This window comes from Narcine bancroftii, chromosome 2 (assembly GCF_036971445.1).
Source record: "Narcine bancroftii isolate sNarBan1 chromosome 2, sNarBan1.hap1, whole genome shotgun sequence".
NCBI classification, from domain to species: Eukaryota; Metazoa; Chordata; class Chondrichthyes; order Torpediniformes; family Narcinidae; genus Narcine; species Narcine bancroftii.
In genome coordinates this window covers 86,425,317-86,449,579 of record NC_091470.1, presented here as the reverse complement: position 1 = coordinate 86,449,579, position 24,263 = coordinate 86,425,317, and the positions used below count along the sequence as shown (strand labels likewise).

General features: G+C 44.9%; 1 protein-coding gene across 20 annotated transcripts in view; it reads right to left on the bottom strand.

The window, feature by feature from the left end:
• Nucleotides 1–24,263, bottom strand: part of LOC138753859 (alpha-(1,6)-fucosyltransferase) — an 852,902-nt gene that overhangs the window by 266,618 nt on the left and 562,021 nt on the right. Inside the window, exon 1 of one of the 20 annotated variants that reach the window (XM_069917375.1) lies at nucleotides 18,545–18,632. The exons of 17 other annotated variants lie outside the window; for them this stretch is intronic. The gene's annotated coding sequence lies outside the window, so the exon portion shown is untranslated. Of the gene's footprint in view, nucleotides 1–17,835; nucleotides 17,895–18,396; nucleotides 18,499–18,544; nucleotides 18,633–24,263 lie in introns of those variants that run through there. 2 more of the 20 variants (XM_069917376.1, XM_069917378.1) reach the window with 2 other exon arrangements.

The following is a 24,263-nucleotide window of genomic DNA, read 5'->3' as shown; positions in this document are numbered from 1 at the left end:
ACGGATGTTTACAAAATCAAAAAGATGCATCAATAAGATAAATATTCTTAGACTTTTCTCTCAAGGTTGGGAAGTCTAAAACTAGAGGGCAGGTGAAAGAGGAAATATTTGAAAGGAATCTGTCAACCTTTTCAACCAGAAGGTGATGGGTGCAAACCTCCACAAATTCCTGAAGAATTAGAGCCGCTGACATTCTTTCTTCGCGATGCCAGAGGAAGTGGAAGCAGTGTGGACAATTGTAATGTACGAAAGACATTTAGAGAGATACATGGATTGGAACGGTTGAGAGGGATTGTTGTGAGTGAGGAAACAGGTTTCTCAAAGGCAAGGACTCTGGGCACACAATTTTGATGGGGAAGGATTTTATTAACAGAAGTGTGGGAAATGGTAACAGATGCAACACACACACACGCACTCACACAGCATCCACAGCAGGCATGGGAAATTGATACCAGAAAATTTAATAATGAACATGGGGAAAATATCATGGGAACAAAATATGCGTGCACGCACGCGCGCGCACGCACACACACACACACACACACACACACACACACACACACACACACACACACACACACACACACACACACACACACACACACAGAACTGGTACATACAGTGATCAAGGAAAAATCACCTCGATGCCTCATCACCCCTTCACTCAGTGCAGGCACGGCTCTATGCTACAAGGGACAGTAAATGTTCCCAACCCTTTTAACAGTGCACATCTTACCAACAGTTTCTCCACTGCCCTTCCACATTTCTAGACCTGGAGTGAAGCAGAGAGGTCCCAAGCTGGCAAAGAGGGAGAACAAAGAACACATGGCACCTTTATAGCGCTGGAGGATCCAGCCCCGATTGTTAGCAGGACACAATGGCTCCATGCCAGGAGGGTTAATCCAATTCCAACAGCCAATGGTCCAAGGCCAAGTACAGGCAGGCTGGAGAGTCCAGTCCAGGTAACAACGGCAAGGTGTGCTCTAATAGGTGGGGCTGAACCAAACTTTGATTGGCAGCTGGTGTGTCCTCCGACTAGTTAGAGGGCTGTGCTGTCACGTGACAGCCACCACCCTTCCCAATACAGGGATATGGACCAAAAGTAAGACAAATGGAACTAGCTGGGCCAGCACAGGCAGGTTGGGCCACAGTTTCCCTGCAATAGAACTCTGTGATAATTCTGACAGTGAGAATGAATATCATGACAAAGATTATTTTTCTTGACTTTGGAGAAATAGAGTCATTTGTATTACTTGGCATTTTAATGCAATTGAAATTTCAACAAGATTAATGCTGTGCTTTATGAAACAAAGTTTGCTGAACACTTCGTCCAACAAACTTCCATTTCTTTATCATTAGGCTCAGCTCGTCCTGATTTGACACTAGTGAAATTATTTGTTACTATTGATGGAAATTCAGTAATCCGCAGTGTGTTCTGATTACAGATGCACTCGTCCATAATGACTAATTACTATTTCTTCCAAAGTATTCCAGTTGTCTTGACAACAACATTATGTGCATGCAGTTATAATAGGCAATTGTATAAATGGAAAAAAATATGTTTATTCCAGGTTTAATTCCAGACTGTATATATTTGCAATTGTATGCAATGACATGCCCAAATTCAAGTGGACTGAGGACTAATGGAGATTGTCCATTGTGGATCCTACAATACAAATCAGGTGCATAGGTTAATACCCAAACTGATATTTTGGCTCATTATGAAATTATCATGGATCACAGACCCCAGATTAAGTCCAAACTCCTTCATAACGGATAATATCTGATCAGTCGTTATGTCAGTATTGAATAGGAAACAAACTTTGAAACCAGGAATGTAATTTCTTGACAGTAATGTTTAAAAAAAAGGGATGTGCTGCTCTGCATAATAAATAGAAAGCACTGGTGTGTATCGAAAAATAACAAGTTGCTGATACCTGCCAATGTAGTGTGCCAGGTGTGTAAAGGTAGAGTGCAAGCCCACCAACAATTCACCTGCACTCCTTGTAGAGTACATGAATCAGGCCAATTTCATCGATAACTGAAGGTCTACCAACATAGGCTATGAGTCGCAAAGGGAGGGAAATTTAAATACATCCATTTAAACATCCACCTCTGATGGATGTCGGGACACTTTGTCACCAGGCTGCAGTATTCTAGACTAGGCCAAAAATAAAATGTTAAACTGCAGCATTCTGTCCCAAATACTCACTTAGTGTTTTTAAACTGCAGGCACGTAATGGCAGAATCAACAAAATTTGCCGTTATGTGGGAAGTCTAACAAAAAGGAAAGTGCAGGAATTTTTAGTAATTTCCTGCTCCATGATTTATCCTGCAGGACCCCTACTACTTTTCAGGGGAAGCCTGCAGCCTAAATCGCACCGCAAAACTCACCTCAAGAATCCGGCGACCAGCTGATGACAAAGGCCACGTAAAAGCACCAGGACTAATGCGCACAGGAACTTAAGGGATGCAATGCAAACGACCACAAGGCGAGTAATTGTGTTAATTTATGTTAAATTTTTCACAGATTTTTCCAACATTGCTGTCTAAAAAACACAAATGAGTCTCGATTTCAGAAGAATGTCGAGGTTCATTTTGTCTCCATCAGTTGTTCTGTGGTCATGAAATCTCAGTCCTGTTCAAGTTGATCTGTTATAGCCAGCATGAGATACCTTTCAGCTCAATGCAGAGATCTGATGGCAATGCCCAGAAAGACAATGGTGAACACAAAGTGCACCAAAGAGTTCCTCATTGCACTTATTATGCAACTTGTATTTCCTCCACGTGTCAACTCTTACATTGATAACAATAAACAAGTCATTCCCTCAATTCTCTGTCATACATAATCTTTCTTCTTTGGCAATTCCCCAGAATTGAAAATGAACTGCTTCGATTAGCTTTTTTAGGGTTCTGAGGTGGTTAAAGAGTCCATCACGGTAAATGCAGACACTTCCACAGACTGAGAACAATATACCTGGTAGGGTGGGTGGGTATATTGTTCCCCACCCTCCTACCATTTCTCATTCTGCGCACTGGGCTAAAGGCTGAAAGCTCACCTGGACCAACAGGTTGCATCCTAGGAACGGAAAATAAATGGCATTTGAGATAGAGACTCCATTAATCATCCAAAAACTCTTCCCTTTGCCAGTGGCAACCCATTTGACACCAAAGTTCAGGGGATGACCACAGCCAATTAGCCTCACGTCTGTTACATAATGGTGGAATCAATTAAAAATGACTTTCTCTCCACAGAACTCCTAGAAAGGATTGTAAGTTGCCAATAGTTGACCAGCATAATATTCGGTTCACACTACACCCAGTTTTTAAAAAATGAACACCTTGGCTTGTGGTTCAAAAGCGACTCTTAATTGAACTCTTGTTAGAAATCCTGCTTTTTCTATGGCCAGATAGATCCAACGTTTCCTGATTAACTGGGAATATTCTCGCCATTCACGCTGCTCTGCCCCTCCTTCACTGTCTCTTGCACCTGCACACCACGTAGGGTTTTCAAATTGAAACTCAAGGGCTAAGTAGCCCAAAAGAAATTCCCCCTTCCCACCACCTTCGGTAAGATACAGCCATGAAGCTGCAAAATCAACAGAGATAATAAAGAGCTGAATTGCCATTTAATGGTATCAGTTTTTATATCCGTTTGCTTCAATCCATTGCCCCTCATCTATGTCACCTTCATCAAAGACTTTATTGATTTCACCATTAACTTTGCAACGGCAGAAGAACACACATTCTTCATTACTGCTGCCTTTTTACTTATTGAAGTGTATCGACAATTAATTTAGTCGTCCTTTGATAGATTTCCTGAGCTATCAAGATCAAAGATGTCATATGTTGTTATGCCTGACTAAAATAGGAACCATATAAAACTGTTATTTGATAATCAATGACCCACTTGCAAAGTTGTCTCTTCATATTACCCAAGCTCTGATTGCTTCATTGAGGACTGTTTCACAGTCAGTAAATGTCACCAAGATCCCTCATCTAGTGAATTGATGCCCTTGCACATAACGCATGGCTTTTGTTTCATGATTAATGTCTGCTTCCACGTGAAGAACATGGAACACTGCAGCACAGTACAGGCCCTTCAGGGCTGACCGCTATATTCCTACCAAAAAAAAACCTAAATTCACCTCATAACCCTCTATTTTTGTTTCATCCATATGCCTGCTTAAGTGTCACTTAAATTCCTTCAAAGTTTCAGCCTCCACCACCACTCCTGGGTGAATAAAAACCATGCCCCTGATGTCTCCCCTAAACTTCCCTCCCTACACTCTGGACAGATGTCCTCTGGTGTTTGCTACTCCCGCCCTAGGAAACAGGAGCTGGCCGTCCACCCTATCTATGCCTCTCAGAATCTTGTAGTCTTCTATTAAGTAATCCCTCATCCTTCTTCGCTCCAAAGAGAAAAGTCCCAGCTCTGCTAACCTTGCCTCATAAGACTTATTTTCCAATCCAGACAACATCCTGGTAAATATCCTGTACACCCTCTCCATCGCTTCCACATCCTTCCTATAATGATGTGCGATGTAGAAATGGTGTATGAATCGCCAGTGGTTTTCAAACTGCCCCCTAAACTCAAGTTCCACCTTAAGTGATCCCTATGTCATCGGTGTTCTGCAATTAGTAAGGGATTGCTTAAGGTGGTATGTGAGTGGGAAAGGATGGTTGAGAATCACTGCTCTAGACCCAATTGTTAATGAAATATTTGGCTTGAGAAAAATTGTCACTGGCCCATTTCCTTTGGAGTTCTGAAACAGTGCACATAACGAGTCAATGAGGTACGATTAAAACAGTGGTTTTCAAACTTTTTCTTTCCACCCACATCCTACCTTATGCAATCCCTTACTAATCACAGAGCACCAATGGCATAGGGATTGTTTAAGGTAGAATGTGAGTGTAGGGGGCAGTTTGATATTCACTGGAATATAATACAATATATTCCTATAATGTTAAATACTTGTGTTACATTTCACTTGCATTCTGCAGGCAACTCAATTTCTCCAGATCACGACATAAAATTCAGTCACCTATCATTGATCATTGATAGTTACTAGGTTCTCTCAGGAGCCTTAGCTGCAATGTCCATGAATCGCAATTGATCTTATTCAGAAAATAAATGCTGTAATAGGTCCAACCAGTTATAGGTCTTAAACGCTCTGTGAGGAAGTTAGTATGTGTTCAACACTTTGCATCAAATGCTCTTTCACAAGGTAAAATTACTCCAGTTGCTGCACCAATAATTATATTCCCTTGGAGATTTGCTGAACACTAACGTTTAAAAAGTATTTCTTTGACAACATGTTTAAGTATCAAATTGACAGCAAATGCAAAGACTGTTGGTCAAATCAAGTTTTATTGCAATTTAATGATTTTGATAAATCATCGAAAGACGAAGAGTGACATTCATATCAGCCACAGGTTTATTACTTATAGACCCAAATTAGAAGGAAATATTCCTGAATCTGCGAATGATATTTGCATGAACACCACCCGTGCTTCTAGTGATCTGAGGGGTCATTCTCAGAACTCAATTCCCAGAAGACTGGTTGGTGCATCTGCATGGCTGCAGTAAGGGAGAATTTGGGTGCGTCTGTACACCTGGACTAATGTAATGACAATAAACTCTCATTATCATTAATCCCAAACTTTATTTTTAAATATAGACACACAGCACAGTAACATGCCATTTCAGCCCATGAGTCCGTGCCACTCAATTTACACCCCATTAACCTACACCCCCAGTACGTTTCAAATGGCAGGAGGAAACCAGAGCTCCCGGGGAAACCCACACAGACATGGGGAGAAGGAACAAACGGGCAGTGCGCGATCGAACCCTGGTCCCGATTGCTGGTGCTTTAAAGGTGTTTTGCTCACCACTTAATTGAATATTAAGTCAATGTTCTTCACAGTAAAGTAGCCATTTATGCATTAGAAAATAATTCTGCCCGAGAAGCCTGTGGAAACACGATGGCAACAAGTGCCACTGAGAATCCAAACAGTTTTCCCTGGCGGAAATCACTTGCAAAGGAAACTCACTTGGCACAGTGGGAGTGAACGCGAGTGGATACAGATACACCTTTCATCACTGGGAAGTGGTTTACGCTGAAGTGAAACGAAAATCTGCAGATGCTGGGGTCAAGTGCACCAGATGGGCTGGAGACACTCATCAGGTCGTGCAGCATCCACAGGCATTCCTGACAAAGAGCTCAGGCATGATCCAATGGATCCTCTGTAGTTTACATGAAAAGTGAAATTCATCAAGGGCATATATTACAGGGCTGAATCACATACCTTAGCCATACATTGTGGCCAACCTGTTACAATTTGCTTCTAATTTTGTCTAAGTTCAATATGTAACCACTGGAACTGCAGTGGACATGATGAAATAACCACACAAGGTGTTTCTTCATTGAATCAAATGGATTTACTGTTCAGCAAGCACACAACTTTTTAAAAGTCCTTATCACGTGCCCAATATGCACTGACGTCATCACGCACTGATGTCACATGGCCGGTTCGATGCCATCTGGTGGTTGTAGTGCTGCCATAGCACTGCTACACGACCCCCACACCCCAGAACCAGGAGAAAGGCTTGTATGTCTTTTAGGTGGTCGACCTCTGCGATGGACTGTTGGCTGCTACAGTGGGGGAGACTTGTCGATATAAGCTGGTTTAAGCTTGTCAATGGTGAAAGACTATGGCTCCTCTCCAATGTCCAAAATACAGATCAATCTGTTTTGTCTGAGTATCCAAGAAGGTCCGTCTTAAGGCATCTGCAAATTTTTACCAAGTATTCCCCTTCTGACGAAGACAATTCACAGTTTTTGAGGTCTTCAGGCACAAAAGAAGTGTTCTCCATGTGACGATGGTTGTATAGAGGTCAATTTTCCTATAGTCTCCCTTAACCTGCTCAACAGTTCCTTGGGATCATCGCTGGAATTGGAATAGTAGGGGATGAACTCCCCTGGAACCACCAGGGGTACCCCGTACATGAGCTCTACAGATGAAGCTTGGAGGCCCTCCTTTGGAGTTGTTCTGATGCCCAGTAATACCCAGGGCAGCTCATCAGCCCAGTTCCGGCCCTCTAACCGAGCCATCAAGGCTGACTTGAGATGTCAATGAAATCTTTCCACCATTCCATTGGCCTGGGGATGATAGACATTCATATAATGAACTGTTGTACTGAACAAGAGAGACAAAGCCATCCACAGCGAGGAAGTAAATTGTGGTCCTCTATTCGAAGTAGCATGTGGCGGTAAACCAAAATGAGATGCCCAGGAACTGAAGAACGCCAAGCACAGATATCTGTAGTAGCATCTACCATAGGCACGGCCTCAGGCCATCAATTAAACCTGTCTATTTCTGTAAAAAGATAACAGTATCCTCTTGAAACAGGAAGTGGACTAACAATGTCCACGTTGACATAAGCAAAATGCCGAGTAACAGCCGGAGAGGACTGCAGTGGCGCCTTAGTATTCTGCTGAACGTTTGCTTTTTGGCAGGCAATGAGGACCTCGCCATTTGTGTAATGTCTTTTTTAAGACCGTGCCACACAAACCTGTCTGAAACCATACGAACAGTCGATCTAATCAATGGATGTGAGATACCATGCATAGAGTTGAATACTTGATGTTTCCATGATGCTGGAACAACTGGCATGGGTGTCACGTTGATATATCACAGAGGAGTAGTTTGCTAATAACTCCAAACTGGACATCTTTCAATTGCAGGTTAATGATTGCAGTCCAAAAAGAATTTGTCTCGGTCTCGTTCTTGGGTTACAGCCAAAGCTGTGTAGTCAATAACTTGATCTACAGACGAAACCTCGAGTGGAGCAGAGTGTCAGCTACTACAGTGTCTCTTCTAGAAATACGTAGTATTTTTGTGGAGAATTCTGAAATGAATGATAATTGCTGTTGTTGTCGAGCTGACCAGGGCTCTGCGACCTTGGAAAGCACAAATTGTGACGGGGTCACCAGTTGCGGCCACTGGTATCGCTGTGGACATGACAAAATAACCATACAAGGCATTTATAGACTGAATCAAACAGATTTACTCTTCATAACCCACACAACCTTTTAAAAGTCTGAATCGCATGCCCGACAACACACGCTAACGCCATCACGCACTGGCATCACATGGCCGGTTTGATGCCTCCTGGGAGTTGTAGTGCTGCCATAGCGCCATTACAAATTCACCCATTAAATTCCAGTGCAAACAGGAAGTTCCCAATGGAATCCACCACACTAGGAAGGAAAACAAGGGTTAACCATGAAGGAGCTCTGTCCTGGATTAGCGATCAACTGGTTTCATAAACAAGAACTCAAAACAATCAGATTTAGATTAATTTTTTTCTGTCTTCCAGCCAGCGATCAAGATAATAAGTAGGCTGCAGAGGCAAAATTCCACATTTTTTTTATTACATATACTGTGTTTCTCATGCATATTCAGAGCTGAAGCATTGGAACAATAGCATTTGACGAGCATTTTGCAATGTGCAGCACAGCAAAAAGAAAAAGTGCATAAGATGGTTTGATTGATGATAATTGTAACTAATAATCAAAGCTCATGAAAATGAACAACTAAATTGTTCAAGTGCATTGCAATCAAGCATTGCTGTTATTTGGTGGGTTGATTAAAAAAGGATCATTCCTCCGTAGTGCTTTCCATAAACAAACCGAATGGCAACTAAATTTAAAAGCTTTTGTTTCACGAACAACTGGGGGAGGAATAAAACCAGCTATTCCCACTGGATCAGTGAAAATCTAAGTGACTGAAAATGGAGATACTGACTGACAGTAGCTGACTCATAGAGAAAGATTTTATTCCCTGCACCAGAGAAGAACAAGGGGAGATTTGACAGAGATAAAGTAAAATCTGAAATGACGACCAGTAGGGACATTGAAGGAGTTGGTTTTATAAAATGGTGCCCAGTTCAGATTTTTAAAAAATATTTTATTTATAATTTTAAATCATATGACATTAATTATAGCATATTTATAGAAAAATTATATAATTGAATAATCCTCCCCCCAACCTCCCTCATCCACTCAACACCCTCCCTCCTCCCCTACCCACCTACAAAGAAAGAAGAAAGGAGATTATCACTAAAGATAACAAATGATCAACTTTTTAGCTGCGGAGACCGGAACACCCACCGGAGCAGGCCGGGAGATTAAATTTTAATACCAGGAGTTTTTAAATATGGACTCCACACTTTTACAAAGAAATTATATTTATCCTTCAAATTATATGTTATCTTTCCTAGAGGAAGACTGTCAGCATTATACTTCATGACAGAGATATCACCACGCAGATGAAGCTCACTTACGAAGATGCAATCTGCTCGATACGTTGGGACCAATATCCCTGGGAAAAAAAGTTAGGTGGCGACCTGATAGGGTTTCAGGATAAGAGGTGGCAGTGAAACTTGAACAGTAATTGAAGATGAAGAGTGGGATCGTGCAGAATTGATTGTTGAAAGAATGGGTGCAGTCACAGCAGGCCAAATGGTGAATGAACTGGTACTGGCATGGTGGGCCGAGTGGCCTCCTATCTACTTTGGTGGAAGGAATAAAGGTGTAGACTATTTTCTAAATGGGCAACAGTATCAGCCATGTGAATGCATAAAAGTAGAGGGTTATGGGTGTGAGGTAGGGAAGGTTTACACTGCTGAGTAGACTTGTACAGGTTGACATAGTATCATGGGCTGAAGGGCCTGTACTTGGCTGTAATGCTCCAGTGCAAGTGGGAGGTCAGAAGCTTACGTCCACTTGAGAAAACACCAACAGTTATGCTTCATCTGGTGATCTGAACAACCATCACTCCACAAAAGCCTTAGCCTAGGTCAGGGGTGTCACACTCAAATTCACGGAGGGCCAAAATTAAAAACTTGGACTAAGTCGAGGGCCGAACTAAATATTTATTGAAAATTTTCGACAACATCTGCATGTTTTCTCTTCTTTCAACATATGTAATGTTAAACTTTTTCTTATTAAAATAAATGTTTAATAATAGTTTTGGATAAACTCTTTCCAGAAGCATTAACAAATGAGAAATAAAATATTCAATAAATAATATTTCTCTATAGAGGATTTGTCAAATGTTGCGAGTGTGGTGTCGAATAGTAAAATCTGAGGGCTATTGAGAATGTGGGAGAATAACATGATTCCTGAAACAATCAAATGGGTGACTGATTGTGGGCGTGAACTCTAGCAGGGTTATTTGCCATGCCCTTTTTCCATTGGTACAGATATCCTTTGATTTACACACTTTTCAAGTTTTGTGCCTAATGAGCTTGTATCCAGGTGCAGGACCACTTTTAACCAGGAAAATATATTTATCACTGTGACATGAAACTATTGGAAGATCGTTTTATCCTGAGATTAAAGTTCATAATACTTACTCAGGCCTGTGTGCGAGAGGGCTGGGTTTGCGGACGATCAGGTTGGACAACGACAGTGCGGGGGCATCGGCTCTCGCTGCAGGGCGGCATCTCGGCGGATCAGCGGCCCCATCACCGTGAGTTGCGGGTCGGCCTGCGGCAGGGAAGGGGAGTGGGCAACGGTCCTGGCGAGGTCAGGCTCCCACTGAGTTTCTGCCGGACCCCCCTTGACCTGCTGAGTTTCTCCTGGACCCCCCTTGACCTGCTGAGTTTCTGCCGGGACCCCCCTTGACCTGCTGAGTTTCTCCCGGACCCCCCTTGACCTGCTGAGTTTCTCCCGGACCTCCCTTGACCTGCTGAGTTTCTCCCGGACCTCCCTTGACCTGCTGAGTTTCTCCCGGACCCCTCCCCCTTGACCTGCAGAGTTTCTCTCAGAACCCCCTTTGACCTGCTGAGTTTCTCCCGGACCCCCTTGACCTGCTGAGTTTCTCCCGGACCTCCCCTGACCTGCTGAGTTTCTCCTGGACCCCCCTTGACCTGCTGAGTTTCTCCCGGACCCCCTCCCCTTGACCTTCTGAGTTTCTCCCGGACCCCTCCCCCTTGACCTGCTGAGTTTCTCTTGGACCCCCCTTTGACCTGCTGAGTTTCTCCCAGATCCCCCTTTGACCTGCTGAGTTTCTCCCGGACCTCCCTTGACCTGCTGAGTTTCTCCCGGACCTCCCTTGACCTGCTGAGTTTCTCCCGGACCCCTCCCCCTTGACCTGCAGAGTTTCTCTCGGAACCCCCTTTGACCTGCTGAGTTTCTCCCGGACCCCCTTGACCTGCTGAGTTTCTCCCGGACCTCCCCTGACCTGCTGAGTTTCTCCTGGACCCCCCTTGACCTGCTGAGTTTCTCCCGGACCCCCTCCCCTTGACCTTCTGAGTTTCTCCCGGACCCCTCCCCCTTGACCTGCTGAGTTTCTCTTGGACCCCCCTTTGACCTGCTGAGTTTCTCCCGGATCCCCCTTTGACCTGCTGAGTTTCTCCCGGACCCTCCTTTGACCTTCTGAGTTTCTCCCGGACCCCTCCCCCTTGACCTGCTGAGTTTCTCTTGGACCCCCCCTTGACCTGCTGAGTTATGCCGGACCCCCCTTGACCTGCTGAGTTTCTCCCGGACCCCTCCCCTTTGACCTGCTGAGTTTCTCCCGCATCCCCCTTTGACTGCTGAGTTTCTCCCGGACCCCCCTTGACCTGCTGAGTTTCTGCCGGGACCCCCCTTGACCTGCTGAGTTTCTCCCGGAACCCCCTTGACCTGCTGAGTTTCTCCCGGACCTCCCTTGACCTGCTGAGTTTCTCCCGGACCCCCCTTGACCTGCTGAGTTTCTCCCGGACCTCCCTTGACCTGCTGAGTTTCTCCCGGACATCCCTTGACCTGCTGAGTTTCTCCCGGACATCCCTTGACCTGCTGAGTTTCTCCCAGACCCCTCCCCCTTGACCTGCAGAGTTTCTCTCGGAACCCCCTTTGACCTGCTGAGTTTCTCCCGGATCCCCCTTTGACCTGCTGAGTTTCTCCCGGACCCTCCTTTGACCTTCTGAGTTTCTCCTGGACCCCCCTTGACCTGCTGAGTTTCTCCTGGACCCCCCTTGACCTGCTGAGTTTCTCCCGGACCCCCTCCCCTTGACCTTCTGAGTTTCTCCCGGACCCCTCCTCCTTGACCTGCTGAGTTTCTCTTGGACCCCCCTTTGACCTGCTGAGTTTCTCCCGGATCCCCCTTTGACCTGCTGAGTTTCTCCCGGACCCTCCTTTGACCTTCTGAGTTTCTCCCGGACCCCTCCCCCTTGACCTGCTGAGTTTCTCTTGGACCCCCCCTTGACCTGCTGAGTTTCTCCCGGACCCCCCTTTGACCTGTTGAGTTTCTCCGGATCCCCCTTTGACCTGCTGAGTTTCTCCCGCATCCCCCTTTGACTGCTGAGTTTCTCCCGGACCCCCCTTGACCTGCTGAGTTTCTCCCGGACCTCCCTTGACCTGCTGAGTTTCTCCCGGACCCCCCTTGACCTGCTGAGTTTCCCCCGTACCCCCTTTTCTTTCCATGTCGGTGTCCCAGGACCTTTCCAGGGCAGTCTCCGCGCTCAGGACCTCACTGGGATCCCGGTCAGCGGTGGAGGAGCAGGTGAGCGCGGCTAATCCCGATCCAGCCCACGCCATTCCGGAGATTGGCGGGGGGGTTCCACCCTACCTGCCCGACTAGCCTCGCTCTCCACGTTTACTCCGGGCACCCGCCGCTGGACCGGTGGGAAGGCGCAGGGCTGCCGGTGGCCGGCGCCCCCATCGCCCGGCGGTGAGCCCCAATCTTCCCTCCGGCGTCCCGACTCCATCTGCAGCTCCAAGAAACACTGTGCCACTGGGGTTCCGGGCGCTGGGAAGCAGCCTTGGCTTCCCCTGACACCGGCCAGGCCGCGCTGCGGTGGGGGGTGGGCGGGGGGACACGACAGCGTGTTTATAAAACCACCCACCACTACTTTTCAAGGACCAAGATTTTTCTCTCTCTCTCTCTCTCACCCTGAGACACGGCGGTTACTGTGCATGTGCTATACTGGCGCGGCGGCCAGCAGGCCACCTCTAATACATTTTTGATATGATCTTGCAGGCCAAATATAATTATATCGCGGGCCAAATTTGGCCCGCCGGCCAGAGTTTGACATGTGTGGCCTAGGTGGTCGTGTTGTCTTCAGAGTGAGCTACGCAATTGCAAACCTCTGACAGAGTCAGGCTGGGTTACTGACCAAAAACAAAATCAGAACGTGAGCTGCACATAAAATACTGGAAATGCCCAGGCAACATCTGTGGAGGTAAAACTAGCATTTACACTTCAGGCCAGGTTCCTCGCAGCAAGGTAACAAGAGAAAATGTGCACACATTTTCACGGACAGGAGAGAAGAAAAATGAAGAGGCAGGGATGAGCGAAAACTGGATTTGCACAAGACAGAGAATTGGAGAGGTGTGGAACACATCAAAAAAGACATTTTAGTGGCACAAAACTACTACGTTAGAATTATATATGTTGCAGCGGCATCCGGGGGAGTGGGGTTTCAGACGCAAACCCTGTAATGGTGGCCGACCACACTTTTCGGGATTCCATGCAAAGATGGTGCTGGACCCCCTCCACCTCGGACATGAAGCCCGCAAACCGAGTAACGAGTCGGGGGGGTGCGCCATGACATCACTTCCTGTTTCGGAACAGTCGGACTGGAAGTGACATAAAAGTTGGCTGGAAAGAAAATTATCCAGTTTTTCCTGCTCTGCTGTCAGTGGTGTTACATAGTTAATAATTTTTTTAGATGATAAATTATTCCAAAATATTTATTTTATATTGTGTGCTGTGTTATGTGTACACCATGGTTGGAAGAAATGCTGTTTCGTCTGGTTGTGTATGAGATGTCAGATAAGAATGAACCTGAACTTGAAAATACATTCAAAAAATGAGAAAAGTCTCAGATCTGAAAGCCTATTCTTTTCAGGTTCTGAATCCTCGAGTCTAAAAGCTGCCAAACTTCAGTTCTGTACAGAGATGTTCTTTTCTTTCTCGGGTGCTAAGTTTCTGACCTCTGTGTTAGGATCAATGCAGCCATTACAACCTTCCTGCACATTGCCGAACAACAGGGAAACTATCAAAGGCCTAATTAATACTCTGCCAGCATTTGATTCACCATCTGGGGTACCAAATGCAGCTCATCCTGTTTCTGCCAGAGTATAACAAAGGTGAACCTTATCCGACTCTCCAGTGCCGATGCGTGGCCAAATAATTTGGGAAGTCACAAAAGCATGCAAAATTTCAACACAGTAGAGGTGTCCATTTCTGTTATGTTCATCCCACCTCTTTGTCAGAGCAGTGCAAATTAGTCTTTCAAAGCACTTGGTAATCCTGGAACTAAACAAATCATTTTTTTTAAAATCAAATTTAAATTTAGACATACAGCACGGAAACAGGCCATTTCGATCTACGAGTCTGTGCCACCCAATTACACCCAAATAGCCTACGCGCCACAATATGTTCCGAAAGGTGGGAGGAAACTGAAGCCCCCAGGGAAAACCCACACAGACAGACACAGGGAGAACAGACAAACTACTGACAGACAGGACGGGATTCGAAACCCGTTCCCGATCGCTGGCGCTGTAAAGGTGTTGTCCTAACCGCTACGCCAACCGGGCCACCCCGAAGCAAAAAAAAATCATTCATTTTCTTACAAACATGCTCAGAATTAAATATCTACCCATCACCAACACTGCATGTATCCATCTCTGTAACATCTGTTAAACCACTGTTGAAACACTTATCCACGTTTCCCTTTTATATGGCGTCCTCCTGTTCCTTGCTATTCCGTGGAAGGGGCTTTGGTTCAAAATATCAACCATTTATTGCTTTCCAAGGATAGTGCCTGACCTGTTCCAGTGCTGTTCTGCACACACATTCATTGTGGATGGGAGTCATCAATATTAGATGCCAACATCATTCTCAGACCATAAGCTCCCTATTTTACTTTGGCTGTCTGCTTCACTTCACTTTCTCTATCTAAAGGTGATCCAAAGTTCGATTGTAAACATGCAAATGCAAGGCAAACCTCTTTCATCTATCTGCGTCTGTCTCCTGAACAATATTGGTTTAATGGCCCCAGTTGGAAAACTTTGACTTTGTCACTCTGTGCAATTGCATTCCCTGAAATACAATATTTACCAAGCTCCAACAATTCTCCATCCTTGGCTACTCTGTTTTCATCTATTACCTTCATTAACATGTGGAGATCCCTCAAGATTCTCCCCCGTCAAGTAAAATCCAACTTTCCTGATGGAGCTTTTAACTTGCTGTTTAACGCTTTCTTTGAAGCAAGTGACTTATCCTATAATAATTATGTATATTTATTATATTTTTCTGTACATGCAGTGAAACTCTGATTATCCAAAATGGTCAGGACTGGGCCAATTTCGGATAAGCAATATTTTTGGAGAATTGGTCATTTTTTTAAAAATTGCCCAGTAAATCACTTGCAACAGTGTTTAAACAACAACAAACACCAAGGGAAGGTTTCTTTAAGTGTTAAAATAATATTTTATTCTCACAAATACCAGCAGCTTCACAGATATAAACGTTTACTCTTTTGATTTTCAGTCACATCCACAGGACTCTCTTTGCCACTGCAAAACCCTCAGGGGCTCCCTTGGAATCGAAATGGCATCTCAGAGCTGCACATGAGCATGCTGCATTCAAAATATTTTCAACCTGAGATGCCAGTTAGGCTCTGAAATTTTTTCAGCTAACTGAGGATTTCTGATTGTTTTGGATATCCTCATTGGTCTGAAATGTTTCGGAGGCAAGATGACGTCATTTTGGCTTTGAAATTTTTTGGATAAATGAGAATTTCTGCTTTTTTATGAAATCCAAAAGAATGTTTGGAGCCAAACAGTCATCACTTCTGGGTCAAAAGAAATGTTTGGAATACTGATGATTTGAGATAATCTGATTTTGCATAATCGGAGTTGGACTGTATGCGATTATTATGTGCTGTGCATCGTGTGTGTACACCATGGTCCAGAGAAATGCTGTTTCATCAGCTTGTAGTCCAAAGAGAATAAACTTGAACCTGAAGAAGCTTGCTTTTAATTAGATCATGACATATCTGAATCCACACATGAATATGCAGGAAATAGAGGGATTAATGTTGAGCAAGCCACAGAGTTTTAGTTTGATTTGGACATTACGTTCAGTGCAAAGGTCAAGTGTCTCAGAGTATGTCTTGACCACAATACCAACTCACTTTGCCACCTCTCAAAACTTTGTGAATAACCAAACCCAACTGTCTCTCAAAGCAATACTTTTGAGACAACTATTGTTTCTCCAATTTGCTTCAGCAACTCTGTATACTTCACACTTGCATTCAGTCGCATCTGTATTTCTCCAATCTATTTCTGTCCTCTGTGCCAAATGCATCCAATTCATGAGTTGACATTTTCTGTATCTTCCAATCATCAGGAAACAAACAGATCATTATTTTTTGGAGCTGTCCACAAAACAGCATACAAACGCCTCTCCCTCAACATAAATTCACACACACACACACACACACACACCAAGTAGCAATTTTTTACTTCAGACATGTCAGGGTGGAGTTTCGTCCGCTTGCATTACAGCTCTTGCCGCTGATGTTATGACAGCCCATTTGTAAACTATCAATGCAATCATAATTAATTCCCTTCCCACAACCATTTGTGGCCCCAAAGAACCCTTGCAATTGAGGTAAATTGAGGTGAATCTGCACACATCATCCACTTATTTCGGTGCTCCTGATGTGCCCTCTGTACCAGGAGGACTGGACGCAGACTGGGAGATCACTTTGTTGAGCGCCTTTCCCAAAGCAAGGACCACCCATTCTAATTCCACATCACGTTCCCTCACTGACACCTCTGTCCATGGCCTCGTCCATCTCCAGGTTGAGGCCATACATACACAAATTGGAACAACACCTTGTAGTCTGTCTCGGCATTCTATAACCAAACGTCATTAATTTCCATTAGACCCCATACCCCTTTCCTTTTTTCTCACTGGCACATTCTTCCTCCTCCTTTCCTATCCTATTTCTTTCACATTTTCCCATACCTGCCCATCACCCACCTCCTTCTCTCCCCAGCTCATCACCCGTCCCTTCCTTCCTCCTAACAGAGAGCAGCTTCTCAGTCCTCTTCCCCCTCCCCATCACCTAAGCTTCTTCTCCCTCCTGCCTGCAGACACCGATCACCTGCCTGTGCTTCTCTCCTTCCCTTTTATACTGGTGTCCTCCTGCATCTCGCTATTGCCAATGAAGCAGATTTAGCCCTAAATATGGAATATTTATTGCTTTCCATAGATGCTGCCAAACCCATTCCAGCACTGTTCCGTTCATTTTGGTTGGCAGTTAGCATTATTGGCACTGTGTCAGCATCGTTATCTGCATTGCAATTCACCATCGTTATCTGCACTGCAATTCAGCATCGTTATCTGCATTGCAATTCACCTTCGTTATCTGCATTGCAATTCACCATCGTTATCTGCACTGCATTTCAGCATCGATATCTGCATTGCAATTCACCATCGTTATCTGCACTGTAATTCACCAACGTTATCTGCATTGCAATTCACCATCGTTATCTGCACTGCAATTCAGCATCGATATCTGCATTGCAATTCAGCATCGATATCTGCATTGCAATTCAGCATTGTTATCTGTACTGTAATTCAGCATCGATATCTGCATTGCAATTCAGCATTGTTATCTGTACTGTAATTCAGCATCGATATCTGCATTGCAATTCAGCATTGTTATCTGTACTGTAATTCAGCATCGATATCTGCTCTGCAATTCACCATCAATGGTTTGCATAAATAATGCACATCAAGCTGGATAGATCACACTGTACGACTCACCCCAGTTTCCAAACAATTTAAAGTCGTGATACACTTCCATTGAAATCTTTGGATGAATCTCTCAGATCAATCGTGTATCAGTAGGAAGCTGCAAAATGACACAAGATTTGCAACGAAGGAGTCCGAATTTCAAATCCATTTGCTAAGCCCTACTCAGAAAACCACTTTTAAAACCAACTGACTTGCTAACATGCTATATTTAGCTGACTTTGATATGCACAGAAAAATCCTGAACACTTCCGCGTGCTTCGACAAAACATCAACTTGCTCAGACGTTATTTTGCAAGGAACAGTGTCATTGTTGCACAGCGGATGGTTTACTCGAAACATTCTTACACATGGCACGTTCTAAGTTCTCTGCATGTATCTTATTGGAATTCTAAGGAAAGCATTAGGAAGAACATTAATGGCAAGGAGCAAAATTCAGGCAGGCAGAAGTAATGAACTTGTATCAACAACCGTAACACCTAGAGAGGAACTGAATCCTTCCAGATGTATCACAATAAAGATTAATCATATTTCAGAAGTCATTCACTGAAATCTGCCATCATTTTTCCATACCTTGACGAAGGGCTCAAACCCGAAATGTCAGTTATGCACATAAGAGGCGCTGTTTCCTTCCCCAGCATTTTAACTTAATCTGTTAAACTGGAAATGGATATTTTTCATCGCATACTTCGATCACAGTGACAAAATAAGTTCTTCCTACCTCGCCTTTGAATTCTGCGAACTGAAAAGATCGTGTGTGTCAAGGAAGTGAACAATGGATCATACCAGTCAACATTTCTGCTATATCCTCTGTTAGCTTCACCACATTGGTGACCACATAGTCGGATATCCGTGAACTACAACATTTTTCAATGACAAACGAGAGAACACGACAGCACTGTACAGGACCTTCAGCCCGTGATGCTATGCTGACCTACGCAACCCTACTCCACAATAATCTAATTTTTCCCTGCTTCACACCCATCCCTCGTTATTTTTCCTCTATCCAGGTGCCTATCTCAGAGCCTTTTATATGACCCTATTGCACCAGCCTCCACCATCACCCCCGGCAAGGCATTCCAGACACCCACCACTCCCTGTGTGAAAAACTTGCCTCTGAGGCCACCCCTAAACTTTCCTCCAGTCACCCCGATCGTTTTTAACATGCCCCAAATGTAAAAGTTGATCTTCATACAAGAATGCTCGGCTGCTATTTGTCACTGTATCATTTCACTTCATTGTGAAATAACGATGAGTATTGGTTGGCAGAACCCTTTTTCAACAAAATTCCCACAAAAATGAATCTTCTTTTACCACTGCAGAGTAAGGAATAGGAAAACTCTGCAGAAGTATTTAAATTTTCCTGAAGGATGACTCGTTGAAAGGATGAAAATGCTCTTCGTTCTTTCCTGAAATACCCACACCTATTCCCGTATCCAATGGGCACTTTCAATTTCTTGCCCTCATTTCAAGTTATGTGCTGTCACTCAACACAGTTTCTGCAGAGGAAAGATGGTGAGGTAGCCTGCTTGTCCAAAACCCAAACACAAACCCAGCCTGACTGGCAGCCAGACCTTTCCTGTTTGATCAGAATATCACCACCTCCCCCCCACCAATGTTTTTCCCGAGATGGGGAGGGGGACAGTTGCCCACTTCTTTGCAGAATGTAGATGTGGAGGAGAATGCAAGGGGTGCTTGTCAGCAGCAGCAGGACTCTCTGATTTGCGGCCTGACATCCAGAGCTGCTGGAAGCTCAGTGATGCCCTTTCCTCTGCCCCGAAACTTGTCAAGTCTTCCAGCACAGTGAGGCGTCGGTGAGGGGAAACCTGCTGACTGCCACATTCCAGGCTGCAGGCGTACGCGGGCACTGAAGAAGGGAAGGATCACATGCTAGGGTCCTTCTGCTACCAGGCCCTGAGGAGCTGAAACCGTTAGAGAAGCCCCTGAAACCACAGAATGGGGAATAATTACAAGGGGGCCACATTAGTGGCAACAAGTGCTGTGCAGGGAAAAGATTGACAACACAATGTACAGTGACTGTAGCCAGGACTGTGAACTTGACCTTCGCACATGTTTTGAATGTGAATACTTTGAATAGAGATGAGATTATTCTGCTGCTTGTATGCATAGAATGGGTTTGCACAACTTTGTTTCACAAAGATGAAAATAACACCTGCAGCCAAGTGACTTTTTTTTGCGTGAAATGGGATTAAAAGAGGTGTTAACCATGATGGTTTGGGGATTAGGTTAAGGAGGGAAAAGGAAATTTCAATCTTTATTTGAACACCTTTGTCCTATCACTTCCAAAATTAACAACAGATGCTTTCACTCTTTTGAAATTGAAAAGTGCACGCAAGCATCATGTAAAGGGATTGGTGTGGAAAATAAATAGAACTATCTTATGCTTATGCAGTACGGTTAGAAAGTGCTCAGCTTTCCAAGTTGTTAATGACAAGATGCTACACAATCATTGGAAAGCATCTGGATATTTTAAAAGCAAGTTTGCTTCTTCCTTGATTCTTCAAAATGAAGAGACCGCAATTCGTGGTGGTTTCCTGTGTAGAAATCAGCATTCCTTCTTTCAATTTATATCTGACGCAAACATTATATTTTGGGAAAATATTCGCTGAATTAAAGCATGCCCTTGTTTTCCCGGGTGACTGGAAACTCTGGAAGAGGTAAAGATGCATAACCAATGTTTCAGGCTCTCTTCTTCAAGGTATGAGCAAAAAGCAGGCAGGTGAAAAGGCTGGGGGCGGGGTGGGGGGGGGGGGAGAGGAAAGGGGGGCAGGGGGAAGAGGAAAGAGAGGGCAGGGGGTGGTAAGAGGAAAGAGAGGGTGGGGGGGAGGGGCACAGTTCATCAGGCAAAAGGCCAGAAGTGGACTTGGATGGGAGGAAAGGTGAGAATAGATCAGGGAAGGGGTTTGTCTCTGTGAGTGCAGAGCTGGAGAAATGGAGACAGAGGGAAAAGGGAAGAGAGAGAGAAGACAGCTGGAGGAAAGAAGACCTAGGGACAGGGAAAGAGAGAGACGGGTGGGGGAACTGACGGAAATTGGAGAAGTCGATGTTAACGCCAATTTGGCTGGAGGATGCCCAGACAGAATATAAGATGTTGTTCCTCCAATTTGAGGGTGGTCTCAGAGTCTGGCAGTTCATGACTCGACGGACAGATCTGTCAACGTGGGAATGGGCGGGGAATTGAAGTAATCAGGAGATACCTGTTATTACACCAGGCACTGTGAAGCTGCTCAACGAAGCAATCTCCCTGTCTGCGTCCAGTCGCTGCAAAGTGGAGAAGGCCACCATGGGACTGCATCGACTGCTGCTCTCTCTGCTTCTCCTAACTGGCATTAGAGGCCACAGGGTGCGGTAGATGACCCCTGCAGATTACCAGTGAAGTGTTGCTTCACTTGGAAGGATGGCTTGGGGTTCCGAAACATTGGTTATCTATCTGTACCTCCTGTTGGCGCTGTGTGGCCTGCTGAGTATTTACTGCAATTATAGTGTCCATAGACTTTGTTATTTCACCCCTTGCCTTTCATTCCATGCATTCATCAATAACATTTGCCACAGAGACACTGAAAAGGTATTGGTTTACAACAGGAAGCTTCGATGCTGGCATCACTGGTGGGATCGGGGCAGGGTGAGGGAGTAGTAATGGTGGTGGTGGTTATGCCAGCAACGCTTTACAGTGCCAGCGATTGGGACCGAAACATTGGTTATCTATCTGTACCTCCTGTTGGCGCTGTGTGGGACCGTGGTTTGAATCCAGCGTTGCAAGGACTTGTATGTTCTCCCCATGTCTGTGTGAGTTTTCCCCGGGGGCTCCCACTGTTCGAAACATACTGGGGATTGTAGGTCAATTTGATGTCATTGGGCGGCACGGACTCGAAGGCTGGAATGGCCTGTTACTGTGATGTATGTCTAAAGTTAAATTAAATGACAGAGCCAAAAGCCCGGGTTCAAATTTGGCACTGTTATTTGTTCTCCATGAGTTTTCTCCATGGCTCCAGATTCCTCCACCCTCCAAACTGTACGGGATTAGTGGGTTAATTGGCGGTAATTGAGTGAAGAAGGTTTCATGGGGTTTAAGGACATTCTTTATCATCAAAATTTTTTTTTTAATTCTATCAGAATACAGCCAATATCTCCACTGACTTAAAATACCTTGAATCTTCACCTCAAGCATTCACCTAAAATCCGGGTGTCCTCATAAACTATAAAGATCAGTGGGCAGAATTAAATACAACTGCTTTATCGCTTGGCCTTTTTTCAAGTTTCGAGTAGAAATGAAGTATTATGAAAAAAGCCGAGTGCAAATGAACCTTGTTCTAATTTCAAGATGGAGTGAGATTAGGGTTGCAAATCATCTCTGCTCATTTCTAATACTCACACACCAAGTGGTAAACCTACCACAAAATATACCTGCTTTCTCTGTCCCATTACTTTTTTTATTGCTACTTATTGAATTTTAGGTACTGGTGGATCCGTGGTACTGTTCGGACTTCACCCCATTTGAAATTGCCCTTGAGAAGGATGTGTTGAGATACCATCTTGTACCCCAGACATCGTTCAGGCTGTTGAGTAGCTCAGACCAGGACTCAAAGACATACTGATGGGAGGTTTAGTGACTTCAGGAAGAATTGTGAGGTCCTCAGTCTCCAGCAGCCCACGGCTTGGTGTGAGTCATTCTGTCTCCAGCAGCCCACGACCTGGTGTGGATCCTTCCGTCTCCAGCAGCCCATGGCCTGGTGTGGGTCGCTCCATCTCCAGCAGCCTTATGGCCTGATGTGGGGCCCTCAGTCTCCAGCAGCCCACGACCTGGTGTGGATCCTTCCGTCTCCAGCAGCCCATGACCTGGTGTGGGTCGCTCCATCTCCAGCAGCCTACGGCCTGATGTGGGGCCCTCAGTCTCCAGCAGTCCATGGCCTGGTGTGGGTCCCTCTGTCTTCAGCAGCCCACAGCCTGACCACACTGCTGGTCTGCTGCCATTGTAACTCTACCCTGTAATCCCAGGTTTGTCCTCCTTGGAGGGCAGAGGGAGTGATGTTCTCCCGCTCTGGTGCCCTGCAGCAGTCTACCACTTACCCGGAGCCCCCAACCCATATGGTCAGGGTTGCCAAGCACGGCATCACCATCTTGGATGTAGACCACCATGGATACACTGATATTTTAAAAAATTCCATTCTCCAGGCCGCTTAAGCCTGTGCAGGAGTACTGGAGTAACATGCGGGCACCTCCATGTCCCTCCAGGGTCCACACCAGCAGCACTGCTGTTCCCTGCCAGCATAGTCCCCAGCAACATGTTGTCCTTCCCTCTCAGGGTGACAGAGATCGTGTACTTGGCAGGTGCTTTGAGAAAGAGACCTGTTGAGGATTTTGTAAACAGCACAATCTAATCTTCCACGCTGCCATCATATTCCTGAATGATCAATAAACCAAAGGCGCTGCCTAACTTTGACTTTCTGTAATGTGGTTTATATGAATGTTTCCACTGTGATGCAAGAATTTCATGACTTGTTCATGACAATAAATTCTGATTCTGAAAGTGTGGACTTGCAAATTGTTGATCAAAGAAAGGCTCTAGGGAAATTATAAACCAAAGGACCATAGATATAGGATCAGAAGTAGGCCATTTGGCCCATCAAGTCCACTCCACCATTCATTATGAACAGATCCATTCTCCTGCTTTCTTCCCATAACCTTTGATACCCTTACTATTCAGATTCCTGAACAGATACCCCATTGCAAAGTAGCCTATGCTAAGTTTATTGAGAAAGCTTATTAAGGCATGGGATCCAAGGGATACGGAACTGGCTTGCCCACAGAAGGCAAAGAGTGGTGGTAGATGGGTCATATTCTGCATGGAGGTCAGTGACCAGTGGTGTTCCTCAGGGATCTATTCTGGGACTCTCACTCTTCGTAATTTTTATAAATGACCTAGATAAGGAAGAGGAGGGATGGGTTAGTAAGTTGGCTGATGACCTCCAACCTTTGTGTTGGAGGTGTTGTGGATAGTGTGGAGGGCTGTCAGAAGTTACAGCAGGACATTGATAGGATGCAAACCTGGGCTGAGAAGTGGCAGATGGAGTTCAACCCAAATAAGAGTGAAGTGGTTCATTTTGGGAGGTCAAATATGAATATAGTATTAATGGTAAGACTACTGGCGGTGTGGAGGATCAGAGGGATCTTGGGGTCTGAGTCCATAGGTTGCTCAAAGCAAATGCGCAGGTTGTTTCTATGGTTAAGAAGGCATGCGGTGTATTGGCCTTCATTAATCAGGGAATTAAATTTAGGAGCCAAGAGGTAATGTTGTAGCAGTATAGGACTATGGTCAGACCCCACTTGGAGTACTGTGCATAGTTCTAGTCACCTCACTAGCAGAAGGATGTGGAACCCTTAGAAAAGGTGCAGGGCAATTTACAAAGATGTAGTCTGGT